This window comes from Bos grunniens, chromosome 8 (genome assembly GCF_055505025.1).
Source record: "Bos grunniens cultivar Pamir isolate PY7600 chromosome 8, Bosgru_T2T1.0, whole genome shotgun sequence".
Classification (NCBI taxonomy): domain Eukaryota; kingdom Metazoa; phylum Chordata; class Mammalia; order Artiodactyla; family Bovidae; genus Bos; species Bos grunniens.
In genome coordinates, this window is record NC_141172.1 from 112578184 (window position 1) to 112594169 (window position 15986).

Here is a 15986-nt window from a genome sequence, read left to right on the forward strand (position 1 = left end):
GGAAAGGTCACTTTTGCCCCCAATTTAGACAGCAAGTCTCTTCCCAGCAAAGGTTCTGGGCATTCAGGGATGTATAGAAGTTCATGAGTCACTTGGTGCTCCCCTCCCTCATCTGACATTTTCTGAGTAGGCTTGAGACACAAAGACTGCATTTATCACCATCTAAGACCCAGCAGCCTCTGGATCTATTGGCGTATAAAGTCTACAGGCCTTGCACAGTCTTTCGTAGAACTCCAAGGGTGATTAGCTTTCCCTTTGAATCACTTTGGAGCATTTTGCCATACTCATAGGTTTTGGGCCCCCCTCTTGAGACCTTGTAAAATAGCCACATGATATCTCTCCAGGTGGCCACTCCCTTCTTCTGTGTTACAGTCCCAGTTGGGCCTCCCTCGTATCGGGGGTGGCTGGCTCTGCCCACCACTGCGGGTTTGCAGTCCCCTCAGGTGCCATTTCTCTTAACCATTTTCTGGCCTCAGTTAGGATCCTGTGTCTTTCCTCAGTGCTGAAAAGGGAGACTAGTAGTTGGATTATGTCATCCTATATAGGGCAGTGGGTTTGAAAAATAGTCTCTATTAGCCTAATCATGGCTTGTGGCTCCCCCGAGTACGGTGGAGCGTGTCTCTGCCAGTTTAATATGGCCGTAGAGGAAAATGGCTGGTAATACTAGGCTACAGAGGGCCGATGGTAGTGCCCACATGCGTCCTGACCCAGAGGCTGCTGTAGCTCTCTGAGGGGCATCTGTAGTGGGGTTCTTTCCCCTTGCTCCTTGGTGGCACGAAGCCTCTAACTTCTGTGTTTTCTTTCCCCTCCCCATCAGTACTCACCGGGCGAGGTGGGTACAGTCCAGGAGACCCAGCAGAGGTGGAATCCTGGGGCGTTGACCAGAGGTCTCCATCGCTGGGATCGGAGCCTGCCGGAACGGCAGCTCTCCGAGCTCCAGGAGAGTTGGCAGAGGAGCAGCGGCTGCTTCAGGAACTTCGCCCAGCCCTGGATCAGGTGTTAGGCCTCCGGTCCTGGTGGAGCACTGGCAGGCAGGTGTGTCATTATCCAGTATTGGGGAGGGGGCAGGTCATCTCCATCCAAATCCTGTAGAATTTCCTTTTATATCATCAGTCAATTTTTTTGCCGTTAATATTTCCCCCTTTCCCTTCTGGATACAGAACCTTGTCCAAGTAGAAGGGTCTTGAGCTAACCCTAGCCATGAGTCAGTGTATGGATATTGGTCTGGGTGTCCTGGCTGTCCTGTGACTACTGTATAGACTGTCTCCACTGTTTTTAAGTTCATGGTGTCCTTGGCGGCCATCCTACTCCCACAGGGGACCATTCGACCTCACAGAGTATGTGGAGGTGGTTAGGTGTCATCTTCATCCCATCAGTTCAGTTCAGTTTAGTTCAGCGGCTCAGTCGTGTCCGACTCTTTGCAACCCCATGAATTGCAGGACGCCAGGCCTCCCTGTCCATCACCAACTCCTGGAGTTCACTCCAACTCATGTCCACTGAGTCGGTGATGCCATCTTATCCTTCATCGTCCCCTTCTCCTCCTGCCCCCAATCCCTCCCAGCATCAGAGTCTTTTCCAATGAGTCAACTCTTTGCGTGAGGTGGCCAAAGTATTGGAGTTTCAGCTTCAGCATCAGTCCTTCCAATGAACACCCAGGACTGATCTTTAGAATGGACTGGTTGGATCTCCTTGCAGTCCAAGGGACTCTCAAGAGTCTTCTCCAACACCACAGTTCAAAAGCACCAATTCTTCGGCACTCAGCTTTCTTCACAGTCCAACTCTCACATCCATACATGACCATGGAAAAACCATACCCTTGACTAGAGGGACCTTTGTTGGCAAAGTAATGTCTCTGTTTAGAATATGCTATCTAGGTTGGTCATACCTTTCCTTCCAAGGAGTAAGCGTCTTTTAATTTCATGGCTGCAATCACCATCTGCAGTGATTTTGGAGCCCCCCAAAATAAAGTCTGACACTGTTTCCACTGTTTCCCCATCTATTTCCTATGAAGTGATGGGACCAGATGCCATGATCTTCATTTTCTGAATGTTTAGCTTTAAGCCAACTTTTTCACTCTCGTCTTTCACTTTCATCAAGAGGCTTTTTAGTTCCTCTTCACTGTCTGCCATAAGGGTGGTGTCCTCTGCATATCTGAGGTTATTGATATTTCTCCCGGCAATCTTGATTCCAGCTTGTGCTTCTTCCAGCCCAGCGTTTCTCATGATGTACTCTGCATATAAGTTAAATAAGCAGGGTGACAATATACAGCCTTGACGTACTCCTTTTCCTATTTGGAACCAGTCTGTTGTTCCATGTCCAGTTCTAACTGTTGCTTCCTGACCTGCATACAGGTTTCTCAAGAGGCAGGTCACTAAATCCCTCGACTCAGGATATCCGGTTTTCTTTAACAATAGTCTTTTGATGTTCAGACTGCCTGCACTTTGTTACAGAGCTCTGTGTGACCTGGCTCCTCCCTTCACCTCCTGGGAGCAGTTCTTTCAGGGTTGCTTGAGATGGTGTCTCCTGGGCTTGCAGTCCTAAAAATTCCCACCGAATAAAACATAACTCTCAACTTTTAGGTTGTGCGTCTTTTTTAAGTCGACAAGAATATTGTGACTTAGTTCCCATTTTCATTGTTTAAGGAACCTTCACATTGTCCTCATGGGTTTCCCAGGTGGCATTAGTGGTAAAGAACCCATCTGCCAACACAGGAAACATAAAAGATGCGGGTTCAATCCCTGGGTTGGGAAGATCCCCTGGAGGGGGACACGGCAACCCACTACAGTATTCCTACCTGGAGAATCCCATGGACAGAGGAGCCTTGCAGGTTACAGTCCGTGGGGTCGAAAAGAGTTGGACATGACTAAAGTGACTTAGCATGCATGTTCTCTCCATAGTGACTGTTCCCAGTTGACATTCCAGCATCAGTGGAGGAGGGTTCTCATTTCTCCACACCCGCTCCAGCCTTGGTTCTTTGTAGAGCATTTGGCAATGGCCATTCTGACTGGTGTGAGGTGATACCTCATTGTAGTTTTGATTTGGATTTCTCTAATATTTAGCAAGATTGACATCATTTACTGTGATTTTTTTTTTAAGAGTATGAGTGTGAAACCTCTTGCAATTGACTCTTGAACGTCTGCCCTGTGTTTTGATAAACACTCCTAGAACATTTCTTGAAGCCGGTTGTTGTTTACTCACAACCCCATGGGCCCTCTGAATATTAAGTGTCCATCAGCACAGCTTTTGACGTTGTTGTTATGAAAAACGGCCACAAGGCAGCAGCATTTTTCATGCCCCTTTTTCTTTTTCTTTCTGTGCAATTTCATTTTGATCTTATATTGGAACAGAGTTGATGGCCAATGTTGTGTTTGTATAAGGTGTACAGGAACTTAAGTCAGCCATGCATAAACACATATCTATTCTTTCCAGGTTTTTCTTCCCATATACAGAAGATCCTAAAAAGTAGTGAGAAGCAAGAGTCAGAAAAGAGAATAAAAATGCAGCAAGAGATGGTGGAGGTGTTTGAAACAAGTGGAAACCCAAGAAATGTAATCCTGTAGAAGCAGGGCTCAACAAATTTAAAGCATGGAAATTGGATTCTGGAATTCTTTACAGTGGGCGCATTTTCCCTAAGAAACTGCTAGAGAAGCCACCTATTGGCTTTGATTTTGAAATGGAGAAAAGAATCAAATAGCGAGAAGCAAAGAGTGTATTGGAGGATAAACACTTCAAATTTATGCAAAGCCTTGCCCAAATCTTGTTAGGTGTTGTGGGTGTTCCCAATAAGAAAGAAATTCCACTCACTGTCCCCAGGACTCCTGCCTTTGTTTGGAAGAAGAGAACCCAAACCCACCCAAGAAGATGAGGTTGGGGAGCAGCCAGTAATGATAAGAACCCAACAATCGCCCATGACGGAGGACCTTTGAAGTCCAAAATCCCGGTGAGAACCGTGGAAATGCGCCCTTTCTGTTTTGATACAAAAAAGTCACTTACAGGAGAAGAAAGTAAAACAGCTGCAGAAAGGGGAAGTGGCCACATTCTAGGCACTTCCTTTGCCTCATTTTACCACCATTAACCTGCAGGAGAAGAGCATGAAGAATACGGCTCAGGCTGAACCTTCTGCGTGGAGCCTGGCAGAAGAGGCTCCTGACGGCATACACTTGGGTTCTCTCCGCGCCCGGAGCCAAAGAAGGCTCCACCCGGTGTCACGGACGCTGGCGGCAGAGACGGCTGGAGACCCCGGGTGGTACTCACACAGTCAAGGGCCGCTCACTCACAGTAGTTCGCGTGGCTTCCATCCTCCTCCTCTGTTTTATATGTCAGGATGTATAGTTGATTTGGTTTGTAATTTATTCACTTGAAGTGTAATTTTTACTGCTTTTACCCTTCACTTTTTATATTTAAAAACAAAGATACTTGATTTAGTTTATAGTTTATGTCTGATTCTTTCCTCCTCTCTGTGCAAAATGAATTTGGAGTTAAGGAGCCCTTTGCTGTGAGGGGGAGCCTCGTTAACCACCCGACGAGGCAGAGACCTGGCTGCGTGTCTCTCACCGAGGCTGTCTGCTGCTTCAGCACCGTCTTCCCTTGTTGGTGCTGACGATGAGGGAGCGCTGAGCAGGGACGCTGAGCACGTCCCACTGTGACCTGGGCTGGAATCAATGTTTGTCTTACTAAAAATTAACAAAGGCAGTTCCATACTCCTCTCCACAGTGATTCTCAGCGTTTACATCTCATCAGCCCCTTGAGTGTCCTCTTTTCCTCCAAGTCTTCTCCACCGTGTTCCTTTGTCGACTGAGGATGGCCTTTCAAACAGCTGCAGTGTTCCCTCGCCGTGGTTTTGATTTGCACGTCTCTAACAGTTCCTGATGTGCAGCACGTTTTCATGGGCTTTGATTTTAACTAGCGTGTGTGGAATTGACTGTGGAAATTTTCTTCTTCACAGTCTACCCAGTTTTTGTTTTCAGTTAGTTACCCATGGAAACTTCCAAAGTGCCGGCATCATTCAGAGCCCAGTAGTCCTCGTGAATATGAAGTGTTCACGAGTGTTGTAGTGAAATAAGAAATACTTTTTCCTCTTTTGTCTTTTCAGTCCTTTTCTACTTTAACTGTTCCTGATCGACACCTGCATCGATAATTAAGTCTCCTTTTCAGAAGACTAACCCGTTATGTAAGCTACATCCTGCACCTATGTGTGTGTGTGTGTTAGTCACTCAGTTGTGTCTGATTCTTTGTGATCCCATGGACTGTAGCTCACCAGACTCTTCTGTCCATGAAATTCTCCAGGTAAGAATACTGGAGTGGGTTTCCATGCTCTTCTCTAGGGATATCCCACACCTATCGCCATCTAACTCTGCATGAGCCATATTTCACATCTATTATCTTTTAATTTTATGCTAGTCACATCCTGATGCTTAACTTTATGGTACTCTCTGCAAATCTCTCCTTACAGTTTTTCTCTTTTTGCATTACAGAAAGAACGCCTCAATGCAATTTACAAAAGACAATGGCCCCAACTCCTGCAACTGCCTGCTGGACCCAAGTTACTGGGCTCCCTGATGCCAGCCTGTTGACTGTTTTGAAACAATGCAAAAAGAAAGAATACAGGATCCTTATATGTTTGCTCTTTATTTCCAACCTCTGATGAAGAGCCCCAACTGTGTGATCCCCTTGATTCCCCATCAGGGGAGACACAGTTCTTGAGACACAAGTCTACTGTGTTCTCTCCTCTTCCAGCTTGGGGATTAAAGTCGTCTGTTGCTGAGGTCCAGCCCCAGCTGATCCAGGGAGTTCGAAGCGGGGACAGCATCGGCGAGGATCAGGATACAATAGCTTCAATTAGATATTAATTAGAGATGTAAAGAGTAATAGAATGAGGATAGCTCAGTAGGAAAATTCAGTGGAGAAAAGAGGCTGAGTAGCTTGGTTTACGCAGGAGACCAATAAAACTTCAAAACAAGAAGTTTGTACCACTTACATAGGCCGCAGGCATCCTTCCGTTCTCCCGAAGGAGAGGAGACACTGAGGCCTCCCTGGTCGGATCTTAGAAGCCCAGGCAAAATTAGTAAGCTTGGTGGGTTCCATGCTCCAGATGGAGACTCAGCCAGAGTTTGAGAGAGAGAGCGACATGGGGAGACCAGTATTTTGAGAAACTGATCCCAATTCTTTATTTTCCATGGTCTACTTTTATACACTGAGATGTTATGCAAAAGTCACGTGGGGTCAGCAGTCCTGACTTTTATCAAAGTCAGATGCTTCATACAAATGTATACAGAGGTCTTAGGGGTGTTACATCATCTTCTGGCCAGGGGGCCTGCTGACAATTTATGACCCTCTCCTTGTGACAGCGGTCAGTCAATCAGGACACTTATTTCTCAGGAAAGAATTTGCTTAGCTTAAGGTCTAACGTGATTAATATCAAAGGTTAATACTTATTTCTTCTATATATTCATTAATGTGTATAAGGGCAGGGGATGTGGAGACTTAGCAGTAAACATTGGCTCAACAAATGAAAAACCCTTCACCAATACAATTTCTAATCAGCCCCCTATACTATACTAATAGTTTTCTAACTTCTCTGAAGAACCTGTTTTTAGAAGGTTTAAAGCATCTCGTGCCTCTCACGGTTGGGAGGCTGTGAGCAATCACATGTGGCCGGACAAGCCTGTCAGGCAGGCTAGAGAACCTTCAGAGGAGTTTGTAGGTTCAAACACTCTTGTCACGCCCAGGAGTTTTTATTAACTGGAGCTCTAAGTTAACTCTGTTTCCAAAAGAGGTTGTGGGGGACAGCCCCCCATAAAGTCAGAGGTGTAGGTGAGAGCACAAAGTAGTGAAGTAGGCAGGCTCTGGTTATGGGGTAGATGTTTGAGAATTTCCAGAGGGACTCCTGAGGCTCGATCCCGCCTTTGCGTATGCCGACCCTCCTTCCTCATGACCTTTGCCACGGGTGGAGGTCCTCACTCCAGCTCACAACAATCTGTCTGTTTCCTCCAAAAAACATTTATTTCCACAAAGGTATAAGGTTCCTATGTTCTTGTTCTTTTTTGCATTGTTTCAAAACAGTCAATAGGTTAATCTTCTGAAAAGAAGGAAACAGTTATCAATGCAAACTGTAGATAAGGAACAGCTAAAGTAGAGAAGGAATCAAAAGGCCAAAGAGAAAAAACTTTTTTCTTATTTCACTGCAGCATAAGCAATAGCTTTAAAGTTTCTGTTGCAGGAGATGGCCACAAGGAGACAGGATTTCTTCATGCCCTACTCCTGTTACTACAGTAACCAGAGCCTTAGGGTGACTCCTAGTCCGTGGATTCTTCTGGCACATGCCAGAAGCCTGTGGCTCATTAATCCTTGTTTTTATTTTTTAAAGTTAGTGTTTACTTCCTTTGGAGGATAGCTGACTTACAGTGCTGTGTTTGTTGGTGGAGAGATTCTTCATCAGTTATCCCCATACACATTCTGATTCATCTTGGTTTTTTTCACATAGACATTATTATAGACTGTGTAGTACAGCACCCTTTCTACAGTAGGTCCGTGTCGATTCTATGTTCTATATGTATTTGTGAGGATAAATGAATCCCAACCTCCTAATTTATCACTTCCACCCACCACTCTCCTTCTGTAACCATGTTTGTTTCCTGACTGTGTGAACATTTCACTTTTATAAAATAACTCATTGGTATCAGTTTCTTCTTCTGAAGTACATCACTTATTATAATTGTTCTAGTTCTAGATCATCCCTGCAAATGGCATTATTTTCTCATGGCTGAATCATAATCCCTTCTATGCATATATGATTTCTTCATTCATCTGTCCGTGTACATTTTGGTTACTTCCATGTCTCAGCTGTTGTAAATGCTGCTGCAGTGCAGGCTTGTGTGTGGTGTTGTTCAGTTGCTACTTCTATCTTGCAAAACCCAGACAGTCCCTGTGAGACACTCAGTCCCCATTCCCCTCCCTCAGCCCCTGACACCCACCATCGTGCTTTCTGTGTCTATGGAGCCAGTTGCTCTAGGGACCTTGTATGAGTGGACTCAAACATCATTTGTTCTTCTGTGTCTGCCTTATGTCACTGAGCATAATGTCTTCAGGGTCCATCCACGCTGTAGCCTGTGTCAGAATTGCCTTTGTTTCAGGCTGGACAACATTCATTGTGTGGATGGACCATGTTCTGCTTGTCCATTCTTCTGTCGAGGGACACATGGAATATCTACGTTCATCTCTCAGGTCTTGTAGTACTTGTGGAATAACTTCAGAAAGTCCCATCATCTAAAAGTCATTCACCATTAACCACTTTATAAACTTTTTTATTTTGGAAACCATCGAAGCTCAGAAGAAGGGAAGAATGCATGTGAGCTTCACTCGTGTTTAGGAATGAGCACTTTAGGGTATTCGTTTTATTCCCCATTTGTGTGCTATGCATGTGTGTGTGTCTGTTGGTGGACACGTGCTGTTTGTGTGCACAGTGTGGGTGCACAGCTCATACGTGTGTGGCATGGGAGTGTATGTGTGTGTGGTAATGGGTCATGGGGTGGGGGCTTGGGGCCCGAGGTGGGCAGGCGGGCACAGGTGGGAGCTCCCCCAGGTGCTCTGCTCTGATGGCATCTATGCCCCACATCTGCCCTCATTCTCTGCTTGGATGCAGCATGGTGCCCTGTGGGCATCAACCCCGGCATGAAGTCACTTGACCAGGAGCCTAGGAGGTGTCAGGCCCACTCCCCAACCCTGCGGGGAAGCAGTACCTGAGCGCACTCCATCCCTAATGACCAGCAGGATGGACGGACCCACTCTCCCCGCGGACGCTGCAGGACTGTCCTGCCTGGGCGACCCTCGGAGCACCTCCTGCTGGGAGCCCGGAATGCTGCAGCCGGGCCACTTCTGGTCTGTCCTCGCAGGTCGCTGGGTGGCACTCCACTGGGTTCCTGGCTTTCCCCGGGCCCTGACCACCACATGGTTGCAAAACCTGGTCACAGTTTTGTTTTGCCTGCCAAAATGTGTAGTGACAAAGCTTTTGTTCCTTTCCTGATGTGGGTGAAGTGTGGAGCCAGTGGTGATTTCTTCAAGAAAGGTACGTCCCAGTTCTCACACGCAGGTGAGCCCCTGTTCAACGATGAGAGACCCTGGGGGTGTGACCTGTGCCTCCTAGGAGTGCAGCCCTAAGCTACTTTGAACCTGGCCAAGTTCTGTTTACATGGTGGATTCAGACCTCTCCAAGTCCTGTCTACACTGATTATGTTTATACATAATCAGTTCTTCTACAGTGAGGACGTTTACACCTGGCTGGGTACTCTGTGCAATAGGACATGGAGACCTGGGTGCAGACTGGGCCTGTCCTCTGTCCTGGAAGACTCCGTGCCTGTGTCTGAATGTCAGTGCTCAGATTTCTGGGGTCTGGAGCTGAGGTGGGTTTCCCTGGGTGACCGTGGGCTTCCATGGCCCTCCCAGGGGTCAGTGCTGAGGTAGGGCTCTTAGTCTTTCCCTCTGACAAGTTCATCTCCTCTGGGGCTCATCGAGACAACTCAGATAGGCTACCTGGTTATTGTTGTTCAGTCTCTAACTGTGTCCAACTATTTGTGACTACATGGACTGCAACACATCAAGCTTCCCTGTCCTCCACTGTCTCCTGGAGTTTGCTCAAACTCACATCCATTGAGTCGGTGATGCCATCCAACCATCTCATCCTCTGTTGTCCTCTTCTCCTCCTGCCTTCAATCTTTCCCAGCATCAGGGTCTTTTTCAATGAGTCAGATTTTCCCATCAGGTGGTCAAAGTATTGGAGCTTCAGCTTCAGCATCAGTCCGTCCAATGAATATTCACAGTTGATTTCCTTTAGGATTGATTGGTTTGATCTCCTTGCAGTCCAAGGGGCTCTCAAGCATCTTCTCTAACACCACAGTTCGAAAGCATCAGTTTTTCAGTGCTCAGCCTTCTTTATGGTCCAGCTCTCACATCCATACATGCCTACTGGACAAACCACAGCTTTGACCATATGGACCTGGCTTGTTTACATATTGGAGGCCCACCGACCACAGCCAAGGTGTCCTGACCAAGGGAATATGTGACCCCAGGTAGAGGGGTCTGGGGACTGAGTCTCACCTCATCTGCATGGGCCAGAATCATGTGCAGAGGGAAACCATATACTCAAAGCTAAGAAAAAGGGAAGAATACACATGAGCTTCACTTGACTTGTGTTTAGGAATAAATGCTTTACAGTATCATTTTATACAGGCCTCTGCCTATTTCCTCTTTATCCCTGAGTGGTTCCCCATCCCTGGGGCTCCTGGAGACTCCTCAGGTGAGCTATCTGGTAATTATTCCAAGTCACCAGCACGAGCATGGGGAGAAGGGAGCAGGTTTATCTGGGCAATTGATTATCCGGGCACATGGACCAGCAAAAAGCTAATGAGCAGCAGGCGAGGTTGCAGCTGTGATCTCCTTCCAGTAGACGTCCATACTCAGCAGAGACCAGACCTACCCCTCCTCTTCCAGCCCAGCATCTGATGTGTTTTCACAGAATCTCAGTGGGATAACAGAAGACCCAGACTGCCAGCACCATGGCAGTGTGTTCAACATTATTATGATGGCTGTAAAAACAGTTAATATTACACAGAACCGAAGGGAATGTGGGAGAGAAGGAGGGGGAACCTGGGTCCCCACTGAGACCCTCTCAGCGAGGCTGGGCCTGGGTTGGGCTTGGAGGGTGTGACTGAGTGTTTGCTGGACAGGACGCCACATTTAGAGGGCCTCCTGCAGTGTAGGTTTCAGGGCTGCGTAGCAACTGAGTGCAGAGCGTGGTGGCCGAGCTGGTGGTTGTGGATCCTGCAGGCAGAACTCCGAACCCCTAATGTTGGAAGATTGTCTGCAGTCACAGGACATGCTTGCTCTCTCTGCTGAGATGATCTCAATGGGGATCCAGGTTCCCCCTCCTACTCTCTAGGAGCCATCAGACTGCAGCCACTCCCCACAGTAAGCCCTGAGGAAACTCAGGAAGGAGAAGAATACCTGCCCTCTAGCAGGAATCAAAGTGCAGCCACTTCTCATGGTGAACCCTGAGGAAACTCAGGAAGGAAAAGAATACCTGCATTCCAGCAGCCATCAAAGTGCAGCCACTCCCATGGTGATCCCTGAGAAAAGTCTGGAAGGAGAAGACAGGATACTGGCCCCAGATGGTGAGGTGTGTATCAAAGGGGATGATTTCAACGAGATGACTCTTGCATCTTCCCATACATAAAAAGTGCAAAATTCCTTACCTTTAGATGCTGCCTGCATTTTTGAAGCCCTAAAAGATTCTTGCTGAATAAAACATAACTCTTAACACCTAGATTATAAATATTTTTGTGTCTACACACATGAAGTAGACACTTTCCAAAGAGCCACAAAAGATAAATCTCAACATTCAGAAAACTGGCACCAGTGGTGGGCACTCCCCAAACGATGCAACTGGTGGAGCAATTAGAACAATCAGGTTCCCATTTTCCATAAGATTGTGGAATGGACACTGAGAGTGGGGAATTGTTACAGGGAAGAACAACATCTGACTCCATGTTAAAAAAATTTTTTTTTTCAAATTAAATCTTTTACTTTAACCTTTGCTTCCTGTTGGTTCGTTTGCTACAGGGATACTGTCCATACGTAATGGCCTACTTCAGGAAACCCTGCCCCTCTGGCTTTGTTTAGGACCTGTCCACCTGTGGATGGCTACAGGAAGGGAGAAAGCAACACATCTCCTCCCTAGGCTGGCCATTCAAGGAGATATTTGCCAGATTAATGGCCTTTTTACTTTATTTCCTCACCTCCCAGCTCTGTGTTCTATAAAAGACACTGGCAACCAGGCCCTGACAAGATGGTTTCTTTGAGCTGTTAGTCTGCTCTCTTCTCAGTCTGCCGGCTTTCCAAGTCATATTTCTTGCCTCAGCACCTCGCCTCTGGTTTATTGGCCTGTTGTGAGGCATGCAGAGCAAGCTTGGACTTGATAACAATCACACATGCCTTGCAGTCAAAAAATCAAAACATAAAATGGAAGCAATATTGTAACAAATTCAATAAAGACTCTGAAAATGAACCATATCAAAAAGATCTGAAACCAAAAGGAAGTCAGTGGTTGTCTGAACTATTTAAAAAGGAGTTAGTGCCCCTCTTGCCCATACCCCAGAAGCCACACTGGACAGTTAGGCCCTGTCCACTCAGGACACCCTCTCTGGACCCCAGGTGGATGTGCTCTGCCCCCAGTGCCCACCTGGGTCTCAGGAGATAGAAGAGACACAACCTAGGGGGTCTTTTCTCTGGTCCAGGGGAGCGTCACACCAACCACCCTGTCTCCCTGCCCATAATAAATAAGGAGTGTTGTTGGCACCTGGGCGAGTGATGCTGTGGGCACCTGGACAGCCTTTTCCTTGTGAGAGTTGATGTGAACACAACACAGAAGAGAACCAGCCAAGAAGGATCCAGTCAGAAGTAAAGCCCTCTTCACAGGGACACTGTGAGACCCAAGCACTCACTCTGCCCACCCTGCTCCAATTTCTGGGAACTGGCCTTTGTCATTCTCTGGGCAGGAGGTGGAAAGGACAACCTGGGCCTCTCTTCAACCTCCTGAGACCAAGGTGGGCACTAGGGGCAGCAGCATCTCCACCTGGAGTCCAGAGAGGGTGTCCTGAATGCACAGGGCCTAACCATTCAGTGAGGCCGGCCCTTGTCTACAGTGCACTGACCTGCTGCAGGGTCTCGGGTCCCTGGCATCCAGCTCACCCTTCATCAACCCCAGCTTGGTGTCTTGGGAGCCCCTCGCTGGCAGACACCCAGGAGGTGAAAGCCGCATGCCCAGTGAGGAGGAGAAGCCAGTGGGGCAGGGGTCCAGCATACAGTGTCCAAGGCTCCTCTGCTCCCCCAAGAACACCCAGCCCTGCCTGCCGTGGCCTTTCTCCTCTTCAGTATGCGTGGCTGATGTTGCCAAACACCGTCCTCTTGAAGAGAAGGCTCTGTGACCGTGGAAGGGGTGGAGGTGAGGAGGCGCTGTAACCCTAATCCCGGGAAGCTTCAGGACAAACTTCCCTGAGCCCTGAACGTACTGCCTGTTAAATCTGTTCCAACTGAAGCCGAGATCCAGGCAAATTCTCTGTGAAAACACTTTCCATGTCGAGCAAGAGAAACTACTGAGGTCAAGATCTGGGCAGGTTCTCTGTGGAAACACGTTTCGTTTCCAAGAAGAGAACAAACCGAGGCCGAGGTCTGGGCAGGTTCTCTGTGGAAACAGTTCTCACGTCCAAAAAGAGAACCAACTAGGCCGAGACACAGGCAGATTTCTATGAAACACGTCTTGTTTCCAACAGGAGGACCAACCGAGGCTGAGATCCAGGCAGCTTCTCTGTGGAAACACCTTTCTTTGCAAAAGGAGAGGATTTAACACACAGCTGAACCCTGAGACATGGGACGTGCTGTTACTTAGAGAATGCAGGGAAGGTGTTTGAAAGGCTTCTTCTCAGGCGGCTACCCTGAGGCCCCTGGAGTTACTGGACCTAGAGGCGGAGCACTCATGCTTCTCTCCTCACTGCAGACCAGATAGTGCCCCCAACTTCACAGCCCTGCTCCCTGAGCTCAACAGAAACCCCCCCAAGCACGAGGCCAAAGCGCAGTCTTCTTGGTGAGCAGAGCAGAGGCCGGTGGGAAGGCAGGTGGAGGCTGAAAGCTTTTGTAGAAGAAACACACACACGTGTGTTCCCGTGTGTGGTGGCCAGATGCTGCAGTAACTGGTGTTCCCTACACATTTATGGGTGGGTTTTAGTTTCTGTATTTTCTAATTTTTTTTAAACAGCTGCATGTTATGAGAAAATTTTTGCAATCAACCATGAGAACTTGCAAAATAAGATCTTTGTTTTTTTTCTTTCACTAAAATGTTGCAGTTTTCTATGGTGACAGATGAACAGCCTCCTACCTTTGAATATTCATTTAATTGGCTGTGCTGGGTCTTAGCTGTGGCACGCAGGGTCTTCAGTTGTGGCATGTGGGATCTAGTGCCCTGACCAGGGATTGAACCTGGCCCCACTGTGTTGGGAGCTCAGAGTCTTAGCCTCTGGACCAGCAGGGAATGCTGCAACCTCCTACTTAAAAAAAGATTATTTATTTACTTTTGGCTGTGCTGGGTCTTCGCTGCTGTGCGGGCTTTTCTCTGGTTGTAGGGCGTGGGGGCTGCTCTCTCCTTTCTGTGCGGAACTTCCCACTGTGGTGGCTGCTCTGGTTGGAAGCACAGGCTCTAGGCACTTGGGCTGCAGTAGTTGTGCACGGGCTTGGTTGCTCCACGGCACTTGGGGTCTTCCCAGATCAGGGATTGAACCCATGTCTCCTGCATTGGCAGGTGGATTCTTAACCACAGGACCACCAAGGAAGTCATTCCCCTTCCCCTTTTCTGCCAACATCCCACTCTAAAAAAAGACAAAATAATCTGTTTAGTAAGTTTTCAGGAGTCTAAGGTCAGCATCTGTGGTGTCATTCTCCCAAAGGCATCTTGGTTTCAGATACTGGCTGGGCTCATGAGTCTGGCGACCAGGGTAGGTGTGGTGGCTGAAGACAGGCTTGGCCTCTGGAGCTCTGCCCTCACCGACTCACCCAGGGTCCAGAGCCCCTGCAGCCAAGCAGAGCCACACGCAGGCGGGGCTGGTACAGCCGTGGGGCCACTGCTGTCAGGGTGGAGCATGAGGCAGAGGCAGCTGGCTGTCCTGTCCCCGCAACTGCTGCACTGCTGTGTGCCCGTGCAGGGCGGTCACAGTGTCAGGTGAGGCCTGGCCACCGTCGTGGGGACAGGATGGGACCTCAGACAGCTCACACCCCCACTCCCCATCCCCCAGCTCCGCTTCAGATTGGGGCTTGTGGCTGCTGGCAGGATGGGACCTCAGACAGCTCACACCCCCACTCCCCAGCCCCCAGCTCTGCTTCAGATCGGGGCTTGTGGCTGCTGGCAGGATGGGACCTCAGACAGCTCACACCCCCACTCCCCAGCCCCCAGCTCCACTTCAGATCGGGGCTTGTGGCTGCTGGCAGCCCCCTGGGCTGGGAGGCTGTGTGAAGCACTAGCCCCCTTGCTCAAGGTCAGCTGAGACCCCCAGCTCTGGGGTCAGATACCATCCCTGCCGCCGTGCAGGTCATCCCACTTCTGCGAGGGAGGGCCTGTGCAGGGCTGTGGGTGATGGGGGGCTTGGGGGTGTTGTGGGCTGGCCCAGGAGCCAGCTTTTTGGGTCAGGACAGGGGAGCAGAGGGGAGGGGAGGGAGAAGCTTTGAATTGGTCAGGCTTCCAGGGGATTCCAGGCCCAGCTCTGGTGGGAGGTGCAGGTGAGAAGCCCCTGCAAGTTTCTGGGTCCCCACCATTTTTCAGTTGACGCCCATGTGCCTGCACCACCCCTAACTCTCCCTCCTGTGGCCCCTGCCTCAAGCCACAGAAGATGGGGAGTTTACATGGCTTCCCTTCCTGCAGGGAAACCAAACCACAGACAAACACGTTCTTTAAAACAGTATGAAAGAAAAGAGAAAATAACAGTGGGTGGTTATTACTGACACAGTTCATGTAGAGACGCTTAGGAAGCCTGGCACAGGGAGGGAACTGAGGGCCGTTGCCCCCAGCCCTGGAGTTTGCACCGCCCTGTGGCTCACTTGCCCCTTGGTGTCTTCTGGTGACCGGGTGGACTTCAGCTTCCTGAACCCCTTCTAGAAGGATCACGACAGGGCAGAGGTCATTCACAGAGGGGAGGGTGCGGTCGACTCTTGAGAACGCCATTGGCTCCACTCTGTGTCGGAGCTCAGTTCTGGGTCTAAGCAAGCGTGGCTGCCTGGTGCGGTCCCCACCTTCACTCACCAGGGGAGGACTTTGTGTCCACCTTGTCTCCACGTGCTGCCTGGTTACCCCGGGACCTGTGCTGTGCGTACCTGCTCTGCTCACAGCACACTCCTTGGCCCATCAGACTTCACTCATAAAAAAAGTAAGTGTAAGGATGAGCTATTCTGTA

The 15986-nt window shown here is 48.8% G+C and overlaps 1 long non-coding RNA gene across 1 annotated transcript; it reads left to right on the forward strand.

Annotated features, from left to right (window-relative positions):
- On the forward strand, window positions 1-4431 carry LOC147367943 (uncharacterized). The gene is made up of 2 exons (XR_015168810.1): window positions 1-1035; window positions 3430-4431. It is a non-coding gene; the product is annotated as an uncharacterized LOC147367943 (long non-coding RNA).
- Window positions 4432-15986: the final 11555 nt, after the last annotated feature.